Source organism: Equus caballus, chromosome 5 (genome assembly GCF_041296265.1).
Source record: "Equus caballus isolate H_3958 breed thoroughbred chromosome 5, TB-T2T, whole genome shotgun sequence".
NCBI classification, from domain to species: Eukaryota; Metazoa; Chordata; class Mammalia; order Perissodactyla; family Equidae; genus Equus; species Equus caballus.
The window spans coordinates 8,006,241-8,025,177 of record NC_091688.1 but is presented as its reverse complement, the minus strand read 5'-3'; the positions used below and the strand labels follow the sequence as shown (position 1 = coordinate 8,025,177).

The 18,937-nt window shown below is 38.4% G+C and overlaps 1 protein-coding gene across 31 annotated transcripts in view; it reads right to left on the bottom strand.

The window, feature by feature from the left end:
* DNM3 (dynamin 3) overlaps positions 1-18,937 on the bottom strand; it is a 567,669-nt gene that overhangs the window by 362,199 nt on the left and 186,533 nt on the right. The window lies entirely within an intron of this gene.

Genomic DNA, 18,937 nt, shown 5'->3' with positions numbered 1-18,937 from the left:
AACTGTACAAAGACATGGTGAAAGAATATTTAAAAAGTAAGTTATGGGCTGAGAGAAAATATTTACATTACATGCTAAAAGATTTGCATCAGAATATTTTTTTTAACCTCATAACTTAATACTAAGAAAACGAACCATTTAAAATAGGCAAAGATTTGAACAGACACGTCACAAAAGAAAATTTACAAATGGCCTATGAGGACATGAAATGATGCTCAGCATCATTAGTCATCAGGGAAATGCAAATCAATTCACAGACATTACAATGACTAAAATTAAAATAAAAGTAACAATACCGAGTCTTGGTGAGCACGTGGAGCAACTGAAACACACATTACTGCTGGGAATAAAAATTGTTCTTTGGAGAAGAGCTTGGTGGTTTCTTAAAAATATTAAACATACGGGGGCTGGCCCCGTGGCCGAGTGGTTAAGTTTGCGCGCTCCGCTGCAGGCGGCCCAGTGTTTCGTTGGTTCGAATCCTGGGCGCAGACATGGCACTGCTCATCAAACCACGCTGAGGCAGCGTCCCACATGCCACAACTAGAAGGACCCACAACGAAGAATATACAACTATGTACCGGGGGGCTTTGGGGAGAAAAAGGAAAAAATAAAATCTTTAAAAAATATATATATATATTAAACATACTCTTACCCAGCAATTCCACTCTCAGGTATTTTCCCAAGTGACATGAAAACATATGAACATAGAAAACTTAGAGATAAATATTTATGGCAGCTCGAAACTGGAAAAAAACCATAAGTTCCATCAAAAGGTGAATGGATCCACAAAATGTGGAATATCCACACAATGAAATACTTTTTTTAAAAGAATGAATTACTGAACCAGCAGCAGCATGGATGAATCGCAAAAACATTATGCTGAGCAAAAGAAGCCAGGCACCAAGAGTACTTATTGCATGATTCCACTTTATATGAAACACTAGAAAAGACAAATCTAACTTATAGTGACAAAAAGCAGATCAGTGGTTTCCTGGAGCCAGGACTGGGGGACCACAGCAGGAATGACTGGAAAGGAACACAGGGGAATCTTTATGAGTGATGGAAATGTCCTTTATCTTGGTTGGGGTGGTAGGTGCATGAGTGTATATATTTGTCAAAACTCATCAAACTTTACACTTAAAATGCATACCTCCCTACCCAAGCCTGTTGTCTCAGGTAGCCTCAAGGTAACCACAATAAGGTGAAAGAGAGAAGAGGGGTGGGGGAAGAGTATTGGTGGCAAGGAAACAAAGAAAGAAAACAGATTTAAGACCTATATCCTTTTTTTTGAGGAAGATTAGCCCTGAGCTAACATTCACCACCAATCCTCCTCTTTTTGCTGAGGAAGATTGGCCCTGAGCTAACATCGGTGCCCGTCTTCCTCTATTTTATATGTGGGAGGCCTGCCACAGCATGGCTTGATGAGTACTTGATGAGCGGTACTACATCCGCACCCGGGATCCGAACCCATGAACCCCAGGTCGCCAAAGTGGAATGTGTGAACTTAACCACGGCGCCACGAGGCTGGCCCCAAGACCTATGTCTAAGAAAAAAGCCCTAGGTACAATTATTTGTACAAGGAATTAACCAGAAGCAGATAGTTAAGTTTATTGAGTTTTTTAAGAAACTGTATTCCCAAAGAAACAAAAAGCCTGGCCTGAAAAAGCCTTTGATAGTTTTGAGTCTTAAAACAATCGTTATGGCCCAAGTTTTTACAAGTAGAAAACAGGTGCATATCCCGGAAGCTCACAACCCCCCATCTCCACTTCAGATATGTCATAGAGGATAGTGGACAAGGAAGAAACTCCCAGAAGGTGGAGCCCTGGGAAAACGATGGACAAGAGACAAGGGAGATCCTCCCAGAAAACACACGTAGGATTTAATCAAGAAACTTCTCTCCCTGCCAGGGTAGGAAGTCTTCACAAGGTCTGCCCTGTAGGATTCCATCACTGCTGTGGACCCAGGACTGTTCCTTGTTTCCCACTCTTACCTTTCTCATACAGGAGTTTCCACTGCAGACAATAACTAACAACACTCCACACACAGCCCTCAGCAATCTGTCTGGAATCCTGAAAGGTCACCTCAGACTGCTGACTGCTGACCACAGAATGTTCTGGCCCAGAACACCACCCAGGGACTCTGTCGGCAATAGCGCAGAAACTCTTTTAACTGGAGTTCTAGTTGAGTAACTTAGGACTAGTTAACACCACCATGTCTCTCTCTGTTAATGCCACTCTGCACTCCCAAACCAAATCCAAGCTCCTCTGGTCGTCTGTCTTCCTCTGAACAGGAATTTCTCAGACAGCAAAAGTTTCCATTAAGCCATTCGGCTCTGCTGGGACCTACTAAATAGGGAACGTGATTTGCATTACATAGACCACTACAGACAACATTACCAGAAACTGTGGTTTACACACACACACACACACATACACACACACACTTGCATAGGCAATACAACTGCTTTTTGAGAGTCTGGCTCTGGCTGTGTGCACCAAAATGGGTTATAAAGGTGCTAACAAATGAAGGTACAAGGAGCCTTAGACAAGTGATGATGTTGGGCATCTCAGAAAAGATAGGCAAGAAGGAAGCAGAGAACAAGGGTTAACTTTGCTGACAGATTTAAGTGTAATGGCTGTGCACTTCCTGAAAATGCCACAATTGTCTATTTTTTTTAAAGCCTTTTATAACAGAAATTCCTGCAGGAAAAATAACTTTGCAAGTCTGAAACTCAAGAGCCACAAACCCACTTTTTAACCAAGGAAACAAATTAATTTTATGTAATCCTTTTATGGACCTTATTATGCGCCAGGAAACTTTTAAAGTATTTTGCAGATGTTAACTCATTTAATTTCACAAAAATCTTATAAGGTATTATAATTATCCCCATTTTATAGATGAGGAAACTTGAGGCAGGGAAAGACTAAGAAATTTGCCCAAGGTTACACAGCTAGTAAATGGTGGAGCCAGGATTCAAACCCAGGCAGTTTGGCTCCAGAGTTTCTGCTATTAACCACTAGGCTGCACTGTTTTAAAATGTAATCTTTACATGTCTTATGCTTTTATTCATGTAATTTCTTAGTAAGGCAAAGTTTCTTAAGAACGTTTCTCGGTTATTTTAGCAGAACAGCTTGTACTTTCATTCCAACAGGCTGCCCGCTTCCTCTCTTTGCTGCCCTTCTGCCAATCCTTTAATTCTGCCATCTGGAACTATCTTTACTGTCACCCAATGACTCCAACACACTCCTGCTCTGATCTAAACCATAGCTCTTACCTCCTTCCCTTCATTTAAACCCAGTTCTCTCCTTTATGCCCCTCAGGCGGAGACTGCATATTCTCCCAGGCCCCAAAGAGCCCAGAGGAAAAGAGAGTGGAGGTTAGCGAAGTTTCCTCACTCCTCAGCGCTGCTCCAAACCAAAATCTTCGACACCTTCATATAAAAACATTGCTTGAGAGCCTTAAGGCATCTGGTTGTGGTGTCCCGATTCCTCCTTGTTGCTACTAAATGCCCAGACACCATCTTCAAAACACACACACACTTTATTGAAGGTTTCGGCATCATGGTATTCCTCACTGCCCTTCGTTCCACCATTATCTGTGCAGCATCAATGGATGTGAGGATGATGTATCCAGTTCTCTTGATGTATTTAGTTTCTTGACCTCTTCTATTCAATTATTTTCACCTGCATGCCATTTTAGCAATTTCCTCCCATGACCACATCCTGGTATTTATAACCTGGACTTGTTCCAGCTGTAAATCATAAACTCTAACATTCTCCTCTCTAACCACAAACTCCAATTCTTCCAATTCCTTTACTCACCTCCTATGAATAATGCATTTCTATCCTGCAATCATATCCCAAACTCTCTCCCTGAACAATCTCATTTTCCCCAAAACTTACAGGTCTTTTTTGGCTTTGTTTTCTTCCCTTCTTCCAAAGATTTCACAGTCCATCTTTCCAATTATTATTTTTCCAAAATCCTCAATTCTTTTGCGCACTTTGTCTTCCATCCAACTGATCCTGCAAAATTCTGACCCAAAAGCAATCTAAGTATTTGCCTCTCTAACCCGTAGCTGCTGAGTGTTTCTGGGAATCACACCGTCCTGAAGCTTGGTGCGCATGGGCTCTGGCCTCAATGGAGTCCTTTAGTGCTGCCCACTTTCTCCTTCTCCCTTTCCCCACAGTGGCTGTTCAAAATACTTTCTCCTCAAACGTTTTACACAACCCCCTTCTCTCCTATCCTCCTTACCCTTCCCCCACTCCCAGTTCTTTCTCAGCCTATGGCCTTGCTTCCTACTTAAAGAGAAAAAACTATATCAATAGGCAATAAATTCTCAAATGCCTTTCCAGATATCTGCAAATTAACTTCTATCTGCATGTACTTTCTTACTTCATTCTTGTAACAGTGCAAGAAATAGCTCTCCTTCTACTCAAGAATCACAGCAAGCACTCAAGAAATGTTGGAGAGAAAGAATAAAGAAAAAGGAAGGAAAGAAAGAGGGGGAGAGAGAGGGCAGAGGGCAGGGGGGAGGGCAGGAGGAAGGAAGGAAAGAAGAAAGGAAGCGGAGGGAGAGAAGGGAAGAGAGTGGGGGAGAAAGGGAGGGAGGGAAGGATTCTAAAAGCCAGAGAAAACGAAGGTCCTACAGAAATTTAGAAGAGTTTTGTTTTGTTTTAATAGTCATATTTGACTTATACTGTCCACGAAATAACTACACGGACCTGGTTTGGATAGCTTTATCTGGGTATCTGTAGAATATGTTTCTATAGCAAATTTTAAAAGAGCTACTATGCTAACAGGAATGTTAGAAGCTCGTGGTCATATCAGAATTCAGGAGTAAGATTTAATTGCATAGGTAACTATTGCGTTTTAAATGGCCTTGAATTTTAGGAGAACTCAATTGTTCTATAATAGTCAAGTCACTTTAATTAAACACTTTCACCTTGAATAGCAATGCAACACTTATCCGTATATTAGTATAAAGAGAATTCTTGAGAAAAGATTCCTATCACTAATATGCAATTAAATTAAAGAAATGAAAGAATGTTTTATTGCTTTCTCACATATTTTTTAGTCTTTCTTATAAATAGTGTCTCTTTTTCACATTCCAATTTCTACATTGAAACTCCACAAAGAATAACTCAGGGAAATTTTAAACTTGTTCAAGCAACGTCTTTACAGTGACCCCCAGTGGCAAAAGGAATGAACGTATCAGTTTTAGTAATCTAGATTCTAGTGGCCTTTCACGCTGATAAACTTGTGATGACAATAACAAGTTCCATTTTAATAGCATGTTCACTTTTGCCAAAGTACCTTCACATTTTTCTTTTTATTCCTAGTTTAAAAAAAGAATTACAATTATATATATAATTTGAATATTTTATAATTTGATAATATATTTTATAATTTGAATAATTTTATGTATATAAGTGTATATTCATATCCAATTTCTAAATCTACTCTCTTTCCTGGTACATTTTATAATGAAGGTAATTTTATTTTTCCCAATTAAATTAGCACATCAAAAAGTATACAATTTTATTAAAAAGCTTTTTGTAAGCTTTTTTAAGTAAGATGAATATTTTTTGCTGTCATGTTTCCAGTTCTAAGATCCAACATTCTTTTTTATGATATACATAAATCTAGATATAATGATTTATATATGACATATAAATCTAATACCTAATTCTAATTCTATCTATTCTATATATATAGAATATATACAACTCTAAGATATAATCTTAGATATAATTCAACATACTTTTTTAAAGCTCAAGTAGAAGTTCTTCTCTACATTTGGGCGAGCCCATTTATCAGTCTACAGATGAACTACTCTCTTTGCAAAGGGACCAATTTCTAACATAAGATTTAACAAACTTACTTGAGTTGTACATGCATGAAACTCTTAAAATTCAAGGACATACAATGCAACACAGCAACACGAATTTGAAATGTGAGTCTGTAATTCTCAGACTTCAGGGTATAATATTATGATGATGTATTCCATATACTTCCTATCAAAGTTCTGATCACACAGGACTGTAAGTGTGTGTCTGTGGTCCCACTTTCTTTAGAGCAGACAAGTATGTTCAAACCTAGCACACAGTGAACCCTCAATTTAAAAGAATGATTGATTGGGGTGGTGAACATGACGTAATCTAAACAGAATTCGGAATATATTATGATGTACATCAGAAAGCTATATAATGTTATAATCGAATGTTACTGCAATTAAAAATAAATAAATAAAATAAAAGAATGATTGATTGAACAGAACTGATGTAAAACAACTTTTTCAAAGACCAAAAATGTTTTGGTTTTAGCCTCTGTTCTTAGCACTTTCTCTACTTGAAAAAAAAAAAAACTAGTTGATTTTAGGAGTCTCATTCATGTTAGACAAAAGCTCAAAAGCCTATCCCTTAAGAAATCAAAACATGGCTCCTATGAGTTACACACTGAGTTATTTCTTCTTAAAGAGTAAGATATCTTCACATATATTGATTGATTTGATTAATATAGAGTAGAATTTGGACTCCTGTTGCAATTATTTAACATCTGTTAGCTTTTTTAATATGGTCAAATATTTAAGCTAATAATTTGGAGGTAAAATGAGGATCCAATTGGGAGAAAAGAATAGCTGCGGAAACAGACATACTGTCTGGAAAATAGGTTTTCTCCATGGATTGCTCTTATATTTGCATTTTATAAACATATTCATCACATTCTGAATGCCAGCTTATTGCCCGGATGCTTGAAGCTTCTGTTCGACTTAAGAGCACCTCCACCACCTGCATGACCAGACAGAAAAGCAAATGTCTGCTAAATGTTGCCAAAGGTCAGTGAATATCAGCTTCCATCACCCATGGACTTTAACTTTTTCCAGATTGGGGAGGGAGACTTGTCGAAAGGAAAAAACTTCAGGAGGGAGGTTGGACACACCTCCGTAAAACAAAGAAGTCTCTCTCCTGCTTCATGGTAAATTCACAAATTTCACCTCAAGAGAAAATGGAGCCCTCTTCCCAACCAGAAGTCTAACACTCCTCTTGGAATGATTTTTATACTCCAGGAAGACCTCTGGTCATGCTAGATTTAGAAATGAAATTCATTTGCTGTGAAATAAATCACCATGAAAGGAATTTCCAGACACATTTGCCTCCCTAGTGAGGCCTTTGAACAGCCCTCTCTTGTAGATGACAAGCTTGATGGGTAATGCTAAAATACTGCTGTGCCCAGAAGATGAAAGGCACAATGAGAATCTTCATGGGTAATGAACTCATGCTCAAGTAATAAATCAATACCACTGTTGGAAGTGACTCTTCCGCTTTCTATACAGAAAATGTGATTGTCTTTTTATGATGAACTTCTCAGCTAAGGTATAGCAGTATCTATAAAACACACAGATATTAGTCTCACTTCTAGCCATGTTAAACAGCAGTGTAAACATGTTGTCTTTATTATATGACCATTAGAACTTATGAGGTTAGGTGGATATTACACCATCATAAATAAACTCAATATGATAAAAGCTATCTCCCCACGGATCAATCTCACCAACTAACCTCATCTGTATCCACGTACTCTGCCTTTCCTACTGTTAAAATGGAGAAAGAATCTAATCAAGGACTCCCACAGGTACTCTGCATCTTATCCCCACTCCCCCAATCAAGAATTTTTCTCATCTATTTATCTTGTCTTTATTCTACTTCTCCTACATTTATCCCATCTCTCTCCTTCACCACCAATTTTACATCTCTTCTGGATCATTCTCATCAGCACAGAAACATGCCATAATATCTCCCACCTTTCAAAAACATTCTCTTCATCTTATACCACTAGTGTCCTATTCTTCTGCTTCCATCTATAAAATGAAAGAGCTTCTATATTCTGTTTCCACTTCCTCACATCCAAGTCTCTTTTGAACCTTCTCTAAGGAGACTTTCCTACTAAACTCTTCTTATCAAGGTCACCAATAACTGTCAAGTGCCAAATCCAATACTCAATTCTCTACCCTCATCTCCATTAGATGAGAACATGAAAGTCTGGTTTTGATACAAAGATTGGAGGTAATGATGACTTAGACGCAGTTCAAGGCTGCTTTCCTTTGTTTACTACGGAATCTTCCAGCAAGCAGTAGACAGGATTCATGGGCTAAGAATACAACTGACTGAACGGATGCAGCTTCCGAGCATTCCTTGGTTCCCCACAGAGGAGCACTTTGAGTTTGAAGTTGAATATAGCCTGTGAGGACTTGGGAAAGTGTCAAGCCAGAGGGGCAAAGAAATATGGGTGCACCCCTTTGTATGCCATGAGGCTGCATGCACCACTTCATTACGATGTAAGAGAAATCTCACTACCCCATAGTTGCCAACTCCTGTGTTCCGTTTCTCACCATGTTGTTGGGCTTCCTCACAATGTCTGAGCAGTAGGCTTGGCCTTGATCTACAAAATCACCCACCTTGATCTCTCAGCAGCATTTGACATAGCCAATCACTATGTCCTTCCTGAAACCTTCTTTTCCCATGGCTTCTAGAACAGCACACTCACTTGGTTCTCTACCACTTCTCAGTCACCTCTGCTTTTTCTCCTCCACCTCATCACTACTAAAACACTGGAGAGCCCCAGGGCTACTTTCTTGGCCTTCCTTCTCTTCTCTATCTACATTCATCTCCTACATGATCTCAACTCAACTAATCTTAAGGAATTAGATACTATGTGAATTAGTTCCCTAGCGCTATCACAAACTAGTGGCTTAAAACAACAGGAATTTATTTTCTCACAGTTCTGAAGGCCAGAAGTCTGAAATTAGGGTGTCAGCAGCACCACGATCATCCCTCAAAAGGCTCTAGAGAAGGATCCTTCCTTGCCTCTTCCAACTGTTAGTGGCTCCTGGAGTTCTTTGGCTGTGGCAGCACAGCTCCAATCTCTATTTCTATCTTCACATGGACTTCCTTGTGTTTCTCCCTCAAATCTCCCTCTCTTTTCTCTTACAAAGACACTAGTCATTGGATTTAGGGCCCATGTGAAATCCAGTATGATCTCATCTCAAGATTCTTAACTTAATTACATCTGCAAAGACCCTATTTCCAAATAACACACACCCAGGTATGGCGGGTTAGGCCTTAGAGATATCTTTTGGGAGGGACACAGTTTAACCTGCTGTATCACCTATAGGCTGATGATACACCCAGATTCACAACTCCAGCTTGAAATTCTCTCTGGAATTCCAGTCTCTATCATCACTACTTAGGTGTCTAATAAACATCTCAAATTTTACATGTCCAAAATAGAACCCTTGATCCTCCCCAAACATTCTCCTCTCCTAATATTCCCAATTACATTAAATGGCATCACCATTTAATCTGTTCCTCTGGTTAAAACTCTTGGAGTCACTCTTAACTTCTTTCTTTTACTCACAGCAAACCGTCAGTAAACTGTCAGCTCTACTTTCAAAATATACCAAATCTGACAGCTTCTTCCCTTTGTACTATTACTCTCTTATTCCAAGCCATATCATCTCTCTCCCCACTGGACCTCTTTGAAGAAATAATCTTACTGATCTCCTTATGTCTACTCATGTCCCTCTTTTAGTCATTTCTTCTCACAGCAGCCAGACTGACCTATGAAAACATAAATCAGATCTTGTCTCTCTACACTCAAAACCCTCCAGTGGCTGCCCATCACCTTGAACAAAATATAGTCTTTGTCATGGCCTAGAAGACCCCACATGATCTGGGCCCACCTACCTCCCTGATTGCAGAACCTACTTCTCTCATCCTGTCATTGAGCTCCATCTTCAATGACCTCCTTGCTGTTCACTAACATGTCACGCCAGATCCATTCCCAGTGCTTTGTGTTTGCTGTCCCCTTTGCCTGGAATGCTCCACCCCTAGATATTCACAGGACTTCTTCCCTCGCTTAGCAGTTCTCTGCTCAACTGCTGCTTCCATCGACCATCTGTCTAAAGTAGCACTCCCAATCACTCTTTCTTCCTTATCCTGTTTTATTTTTCTTCATAGCACTTATCACTATCTGACATTAAACTAACTTGACGTTAAAATAATCATTTATCTATCATCTGTCTGCTTCCCCCATTAGAAAATGAGCTCCATAACGCCAAGAATTTTGCTCTATTCACCACTGTATTTATGAGGTGCAGGTGGTGCCTGGCATATAATAGTTGCTCATTAACTATTTGTTAAATAAATGAACAAGCAAGTAGAATGACCTTTTAAAATTAGTTAAAGCAATGTAGCCATATTAAAAACTGATATTAAAAGTGAAAATCACATTAGGCCAGTTGGAGATAATACTCTCCAAGTGCTTCTGGGTGATAATGAAGATGCATTCACCTGAGAATGTAAAATTGAACTCTTCCAAACCAATTCTTTTTCCAGCATTTTTAATATTTGCTCTAGAAGTTCAGTCTTTAAGTTTGTCAAGAGGTCTGTTTCTTATACAGATTGGTGCAGAGATAGTCTAATTGATCTCTGCCTCGCAAAAGAAGAATTATAAGGCAAAACCTAATTCAACATAACTTTAACAATGTTTCACCATGTTTAGTGCCATGAAACTTCATCAAGCAGGTTTCACTCCAATTCTATAAAATTCTAACGCAAATTCATGATTATCCCTAAACAAAGCGTTTAAAACACAGTTGGTGTGGGAAAGATGATACAATGGCAAACTAGACCTATTGGTATCAGACACACGTGGGCTCATATCATACTTCTGCTACTCACCAGCTGTTTGACTGTGAGTAAGTGCCACAGCCTATCTCACTTCCTCCTACATAGGACTGGGCAATGCCACCAGCTGACAGGATACATGTGGTTACAATATATGACACACAGTGTTATTACACAACTCATTTCACTTGAATTAATATGCTGTGAGCCAAATCACATCTCCTAAACTGTGAAAATGTTCATTGCATAAGGTGGACCCTCTGTAATATCTCTCTCTGGGGACTCCTATGACCTCAAACGTAAGAGAAGATGCCATGCAAACAAATAGCTTATTTTTAAAAGTGGTGGAGAGTCACAAAAATAATCAGAAATATGTCCTAAGCATCTACGTCGTCTAGTATCCTACTATGTGGTCCAGCATATAAAATTTACACTACTGACCACAAGCACTTGCCTGGCTGAATAGATGCCTGATAAATGTCTGTTGAACAACAAATAAATGAACTAACTAAGAAAGGCATTGACTGAATTCTTAATGTACCTGAGTAGAAATTCTAAATAGCTGGAGAAAGTGTTCCTTAGAGGAATCGGTGCAGTCTCCATGGTGAGACGGTGCTAAGAATCCTAGTCTGCCCCTTATTCTGAATCTATGAGTGGCAGCTGGCACGATGCCTTAAACACATCAAGTCAAGCTAAGGACAGCCCTCCTTCCGCCCTACCCCAGCCCCGACGCCACTAAGGTCTTCTTTTACCTATAGTTAATCTAGAAATTTGCAGGTGAATCGGAAATTATTTTTACTTTTATGATACATTATTAAAAGATTCAAAATAATTCTATTACAATTCTGTGTTATTAAACTTCATAAATTCATACTAGTGTAGGCAGCAATTTGGATTACAGAATGCTGCTGATTCTTTTATAGGTTTTTTATGACTCTAAATTATGTACAATATATAAAATAACAAGTACTGTCCTTTGAATCTTTCCAAGAGGAAAGTAATTGCTAGCATTTGTTTAGTCATTTAGAGTTAGTCATCTTTACAGATAAATTTATCTTATTTAATTATCATAGCAAGCTTTTGAGATAAGGTTTATTATAACTCCATTTCATTTTAGAGATGAGGTGATAAGGCTCAAAGAAGTTAAATAACTTGCCCAAGGACATACAACCAGAAAGTGACAGATCTGCCCCCAAACCCTGTGTTCTTTCATCTACACCATTTAATAAAGCAGTTAATTGAGGAGCGGTCTGATGAAGTAGAAAGAGCACTGGATGAGGAGGCCGGGGCTGCCACAAATGCGCTGTGTGGTTGCAGGTACGTTATCCAACACTGTGGACATCACCTAAACAAACTTCCTCACCCCAAAATAGGGCCTCATCCCAACCCACCTCACAGAATTCTGGTGAAACTAAAACCAAAGTACGTAAGAGCACTTCGAAAAGTTAAGACAACCATACAGGGAAAAATATATGTAAAACATTATATAATTCTGATGACTAGGAGTTTGAGCTTTTAAACGGTGTAGGTACTCCCCTTAAAGTTTTCCTAAAAATCCTCATTTAGTCAGTAAAAAGATTTTTCACAAATGATACAAAAGACAACCTTGAGATTTGTCTAACCACAAATTTGTGACATTCTGCATATACTGGGAGAATAATTCATCATGAAACTTGTTTTTATATAAAACATATATAAATAACCAGCAATATAGGAATATTTATTCTGTAAAAGCTTTTATTTTGAATATCATTATGTAAATAATTTATAATTAACATAAAGTTCCTTCCCAAGTATACAGTCAAATACACACAAGTCCTGCTCAGGTGAAAATGACTGTCTATGTCAAATAGGCTTAATTTAGCACAAAGTAGCTGCTGCCTAAGATAGAAGACCTCTCAGAAAACTTAGAATTATGTACCTTCGTGGATAAGATTATAATTCAGATACCTGGAATAAAGAATGGTCCTGCATTCTCTAAATAGGTCATCCTCTTTAGCCAAGGGCAAAACCTCAGGAAAGATGTACCTGACGTGATGAGAACAGGCCACTTGCAGAGCCAGCCAAATCAATCCTGAAGCCCAACAGAGTAACAGATGTCACACCCAGATTGCCCTCATCATCCCAATTCAAATCTTTTACATGAAAATTTCCTAATTATTAAAGTTATATAAGATCAGAATGAGAAATAATGGAATGGAATAAGGAAATAGTGGAACGGAAAGAAAGGAATAAGGGATAAGGACCTCTGAAAAGGCCATTCCTCCATAAAAGCAACAAGAACATTGGCAAAAATGGTCAAAATCAACTTTTTAAGAACTCTGGAAATTAACCAAAGGCTTGCAACAAACTGAGGGGCATTTATTCAACAAAATTGGCTGAATCTCAGTAAGAACAGTGAGATTTGTGATGTTTGAACGTCCCCTATTCCCATTCCCCTCTCCTTAGCTCTGCAGTAGCCTTGAAAACCAAAAGTCCCACAATCACAGTGAAAATTAGCAGCCAGCAGCCACTGGAGGGGACAGAATGGGGTTGGAATAACCAAAAATACCATTTTCAGGGAACTGTAATTATTTAAGCTGTCTAGCAGTTCTCTAAAACACCCATTCATAGGGCGTTTCTTTATTTGGTCAGACTCAGAGCTTACTCAGCACAAACAGCCTTTTCCCCCAGGAAGCGCGTCACAAACCATCAGTGGCAGCTGTTTAACATCACAGACGCCTCAGGCAGCAGTAACGGTTGAGGCAAAAAAAAGAAGCTGACCAAAAAATTTAAAAGGAAAATCTGGAGAGTCAGATAGCCATAAGGGCCTTTGAAGTTTGTATATATGTACAATCTAGAAGGTCACGTGCGTGCCTGGGGCTGTGCACATTCTCAGAACAAAGCCGAGAAGACCCTAAACTCTCAACTCTGCCTGACTTTAAGGCTCTACACAAGCAGGAAGTGAAGGCTAAGGCAGAGCTGTAAACTGCCTTCCTGAGCATTGAAGGCACACTCCAAAACACACACCAAGCGCTTCAGCAAACGCTGGGAGACTTACTGGCTCTGGGCATTTAAGAAAAATCCCTGTCCAATCATTAGCTGACCACTAAGAAAACTGAGCAAAGCCTTTAGTGATCACACACAACAAAGGCTACAAACTTTACAGAATTAGTTCAGGAAAATTACTAAGCAAACAAATAGCAATAGCAACAACAGCAACAAAACAAACACTGGGGGAAGAGAGGAATCTGATTTTGAGTGTTGCCACATTATATTACTTAAAATGTCCCATTTTCAACAAAAAATGATAATTTATGCAAAGAAAGTGTGGCCCATACACAGGAAAATAAGCATTCAATAGAAACTATCTCTGAAGAAGTCCAGACAATGACCTTACTAAACAAAACTTTAAATCAGCTATTTTAAATATGTTCAAAGAATTAAAGGAAACTGTATCTAGGTAACTTGCAAAAGCATGAGAATAACGTTTCACCACATACAGACTATCAATAAAGAGATAGAAATTATTAAAAAAAAAATAGGAATTCTGGAGGTGGAAATTAAAATAAAATAGAAAATTCCCCAGAAAGACTCAAGAGCAAATCTGAGTAGGGAGAGGAAAGACTCAACAAACTTGAAGATAGGTCAGTTGACATTGTTCTCCTACCTGAGGAACAAAAAGAAAAAAGAATGAAGAAAAAAATGAACACAGCCTCAGAGACCTGTGGGACACATCAAGCATACTAACATACATTTCGTGGAAGTCTCAGAAAGATAAGAAAGAGAAAGAAATAACAGTTGAAGAAATAATGCCTGAAGATGTCCCAAATTTGAGGAAAAACACTAATCTATACATCCAAAAAGCTCAACAAATTCCAAGTAGGATTAAACCAAAGAGCTCCACATGTACGCACATCATAATCAAACACTCAAAAGACAAAGAGAAAATCTTGAAAGCAGCAAGTTGTGTATGTTCAAGAGATCCTCAATGAGATGATGCTGACTGTTTGTCATGTCAAGAGATGCTCAGTGAGATTAACAGCTGACTTATTAGAAAACCACAGAGGTCAGAAGGCAGTGAGATGACATACTCAAAGTGGTGAAAGAAAAAGACTATAAACTAAGAATTTTCCTTCAAAAATTAAGGAGAAATTAAGACATTATCAGATAAACAAAAACTGAGAGAATCCTCACTAGCAAGAAATACTAACTGGAGTCTTTTAGGCTGAAATGAAAGGACACTAGACAGTAACTCAAACACACACAAAGAAGTAGAGAACACTGGTAAAGTGTAGGTAACTACGCTTTAGTAGTAACTACTACTAAGTGTAGGTAACTACACTACAGTAGGTAAAGGTAACTACATAGGTAAATATAAAAGAAAATATAAATGCATTTTTGTTTGTAAAATTTTTTTCTTCTATCTGATTTAAAAGACAACTGCATGAACAACAATTACATGTCTGTGTTGATGAGCTTGTGATATATAAAGATGCAATTTGTGTAACAATAATAGCACAAAGGAAGGGGAGGGAATGGAGCTATATAAGAGCAAAAATTTTGTACACTGTTAAAATACTGTACAATGATCTGAACTAGATTGTTATAAGTTGTTAATTGTAACTCCATAGCAGCCACTAAGAAAATAACTTTGAAAAATACTAAAATAAATTACAAGAGAACTAAAATGGTACACTAGAAAATATTTTTTAACAGAAAAAAAGACAGTAATAGAGAAATAAAAAAACAAAATACATACAGAAAACAAACAGCAAATGACAGACATAAATTCTACCTTATAAGTAATTACATTACATGGAAATGGATTAAACACTCCAATCAAAAGGCAGATATTGGCAGAATGGGTTTTAAAAAATGATCCAACTCTATGCTGTCTACAAGAGACACATTTAATATTCAAAGACACAAGTAGGTTAAAAGTAAAGGATGGAAAAAACATAGCAGGCAAACAGTAACCAAAAGAGAGATGGAGTGGCTACATTAATATCAAACAAAATAGAATTTAAGGCAAAAATTGTTACTAGAGACAAAGACAGACATTTTATAATGATCAAAAGGTTAATCCATCAAGAAGACATAACAAGTATAAATGCACCTAACAACAGAGTCCCAAAATACATAAAGCAAAAAACAACACAATTGAAGGCAGAAATAGATGATTCACCAATAATAGTGGGAGATTTCAATATCTCATTTTCAATAATAGAACAACCAGACAGAAGACCAAGAAGGAAACAGAATATTTGAACAGCACTGTAAACCAAATAGACCTAACAAACATCTATTGAACACTCTATCAACAACAGCAGAACACACATTCTTCTTAAATGCACAAGAGCATTCTCCAAGATACACCACATGTTAAGCCATAAAACAAGTCTCAATAAATTTAAAAAGACTGAAATAATACAAAGTATATTCTCCAACCACAATGGGGTGAAATTAGAAATCAATAACAAAAGGAAGTTTGGGAAATTCACAAACGTGGAAATTAAGCAACACATTCCTAAATAACCAAAGTTGATATCACTGCTTTTTTACCACTGCTTATTATAAGGAAAAGTAGATCTGTGAATCAGATGTTTGGAACATAGCCACAGAATGATTAGGAGGAAAGAGGGCATACGAAGGTATCTATTCGTTAACCCCAATACGTCGTATCTCTATATACCATGTTCCAAACTGGAGTCGTATTGGGTTCTACAGCTTCTTCTTTTTTCTATTTTAATTCTTTTACCACCAATGAAAACACACAATGTGAACCCTATTAGTTTGGGCAAGAATTCACCCTCGTCCTTTGGAGCTTCAGTCCGGAACCAGCCAAAGCCCCAGGAAAACAACATACCAAAGTGGGTCTTTGGTGGAGACTTGATCGCCATGCAAATCCTTCCGATAGTTCTCAGGTTTCTCAACTATGACACTATTCAGGAGTTTCAGAATTGCAACTGGGATGCGAAAACAAATAATAAACCTTGAGGTTAGCAAGGAACTTTCAGTAACTAACCCAAGAATCATACTTATTGAGAGCCTTCAGGCAATGAAGCTGTCCTTAGCAATCACCATGCAGAAATCAGCAGACAAAGAAGCGGCACACAGTGCCATGGAATGTTTTCTCTGTTTCTGAAAAATTATCAAATACCTACAAAATTACCTGCCAATTATCTGCAAAACTTTCAAAAATCTGTTCTCAGGACTACCATATGCAAGACATGAAAAATTGGGGTAATGAGGTCCTATCTTTGACAAAGCAGGAGTTCTAATGATCCAGAAGAGATGAGGTTCATTTAGGGTAAGTTCATGAAATATATTCTCACTTAACTTTCTGGATATAGATTTGTGGCATACAATTACAGATGCATGAGTGACAGCTAATGCTGTATTTCACTTGTACTATAACAACTCATGTAAATACTGGCAGTGAGATGGCAAAGACTGATTCCTTTCTGGGAAACTGGTGATTCTCTCCACCAACGTTAATTGCTCCCACCTGATGATCGGCCATCACGTAGAGTTACTGCATTGGGTTATAAATGAATCTGCTTTCGAGGAGTCTGAGGAACGAAATGTAGTCACTGCCCATTAATATTCCCTGTCTACACAAGGGGAGTAAAATATAGCATGAATATGTTAAATCAATCTCAGGAAGTAACTGCAGATACTTCACAGGATATACTCGTTGGCCAATTTTCTTTTAGTTTATATTTCTTATAAAATTCAGAGTTTATACAAATAAAAGGTTCTCCATTGGCTTTTCTTCTACTATATTTGAAGTTGTGAGGACATAAGGCAGAAGCAACTGCAGCCATCTTGCCCCTGTGAGGAGAATCTGTCTGAGAAAAAAACCAACTCCAAGGAGGCAGAACCAAGGATTGACCAAAGAGCGATCAGACACTGGGGATAGCATCTGCACTCCTCCATGAAGCTTCATCAGGACTAAGTGTGGACTTCTGAGGAATGTGACGGTGCTGCACTCACTAAAATCCACTGATGGGCGTGCTCTCTTTCAATCAGATAACCATGGCTTTGTCTCCTGTGGGACAAGAAGGCTGCTGAGACAGTGGTGTTCCAGCATCATTCTTACAATTAGACTCTGGCCCCAATCCATAATCTGGCTCTAATACTGGAGAAGGAGTCCTGGTGATGGTCCCCAGGTAGCCATCCGGAGCGTCTACCTGCTTTGTTCTAAGCCCCAATCTCAGGGATGTTGAAGGAAGCCAAAAAAAAGCAAACCAATGACTATTGCAGAACTCCAGAAAGGTTCAAGAATGGAAGGCATCAAGGCCAGTGGGTAAGAGGAGCCGAAAATAAAAGAATTGGCTGAAAATTTATATGGGATGCTGTTAGATCTCCAGACCTTTTTCCCATCTTGCACAACCAGAGTTACTCCTCTGTAACCTCAGCAGAATATTGAAGATTTACTTTCAGAAGAGGATGAGCCAGAGGGACTTTGCACTCCAGGAGACCTTCAAGAATGCCGCTATGAAAACAGAGGGATTAATGAAAAGTCCACGTGCTGAAGAGTGAGAACCACCCCACCTCCCCCGACCAACTCAATTCTTCCTCTTGGCTCTGAGACCTCTGGACATCAGGCTTATACCAGACTAGCTCAAGAGAAAATATTCATAGAATCTAATAGCAACTGAGGAGGCCTCCTATAAAAAGGCCAGGTCCCAGCCCAACGACCCTACCGTAAAGCCCATTAGCCAATGAACCCCATTCACACACACACAGAGCTTCCACCAGCTTTTTAGTGTTCTACTCTTATGTCCCAATGGGCAGAAAAAGATCACCAATCATCTGAAAAAGGTCTCTGACATCAAAGACAATGACCAAAATAAACAACCAGAAAAAAATGGACTCAGAGACACTGTAGATTACAAAAGCAAAACCTCAAAGCTTCTCATTAAAATCTTTCGGGAAGATACTACACTTGAGAAACCAAGAGTACAATGGTATTTAAAAAAATAAAAATAACATTCACAAAATAAGAAAATGCTGTTGGGACTTTTTAAATCACACCAGAAAAGAAAAATTAATCAGAGGAGCTAAAGATAAAGTTGAGTAAACCTTGCAAAAAGTAGAACAAAGAGACACACATGATAAAAGAGGAAGACTAAAAAAAAACAAGGATTAATCCAGGAGTTCTAACACACTAATGATAATTCCAGATAAAGAGGACAGAGAACATGGCGGCAATTAATTATAAAAAAGGAGAATTCCCAGAGTTGGAGGACACACATCTCCACATT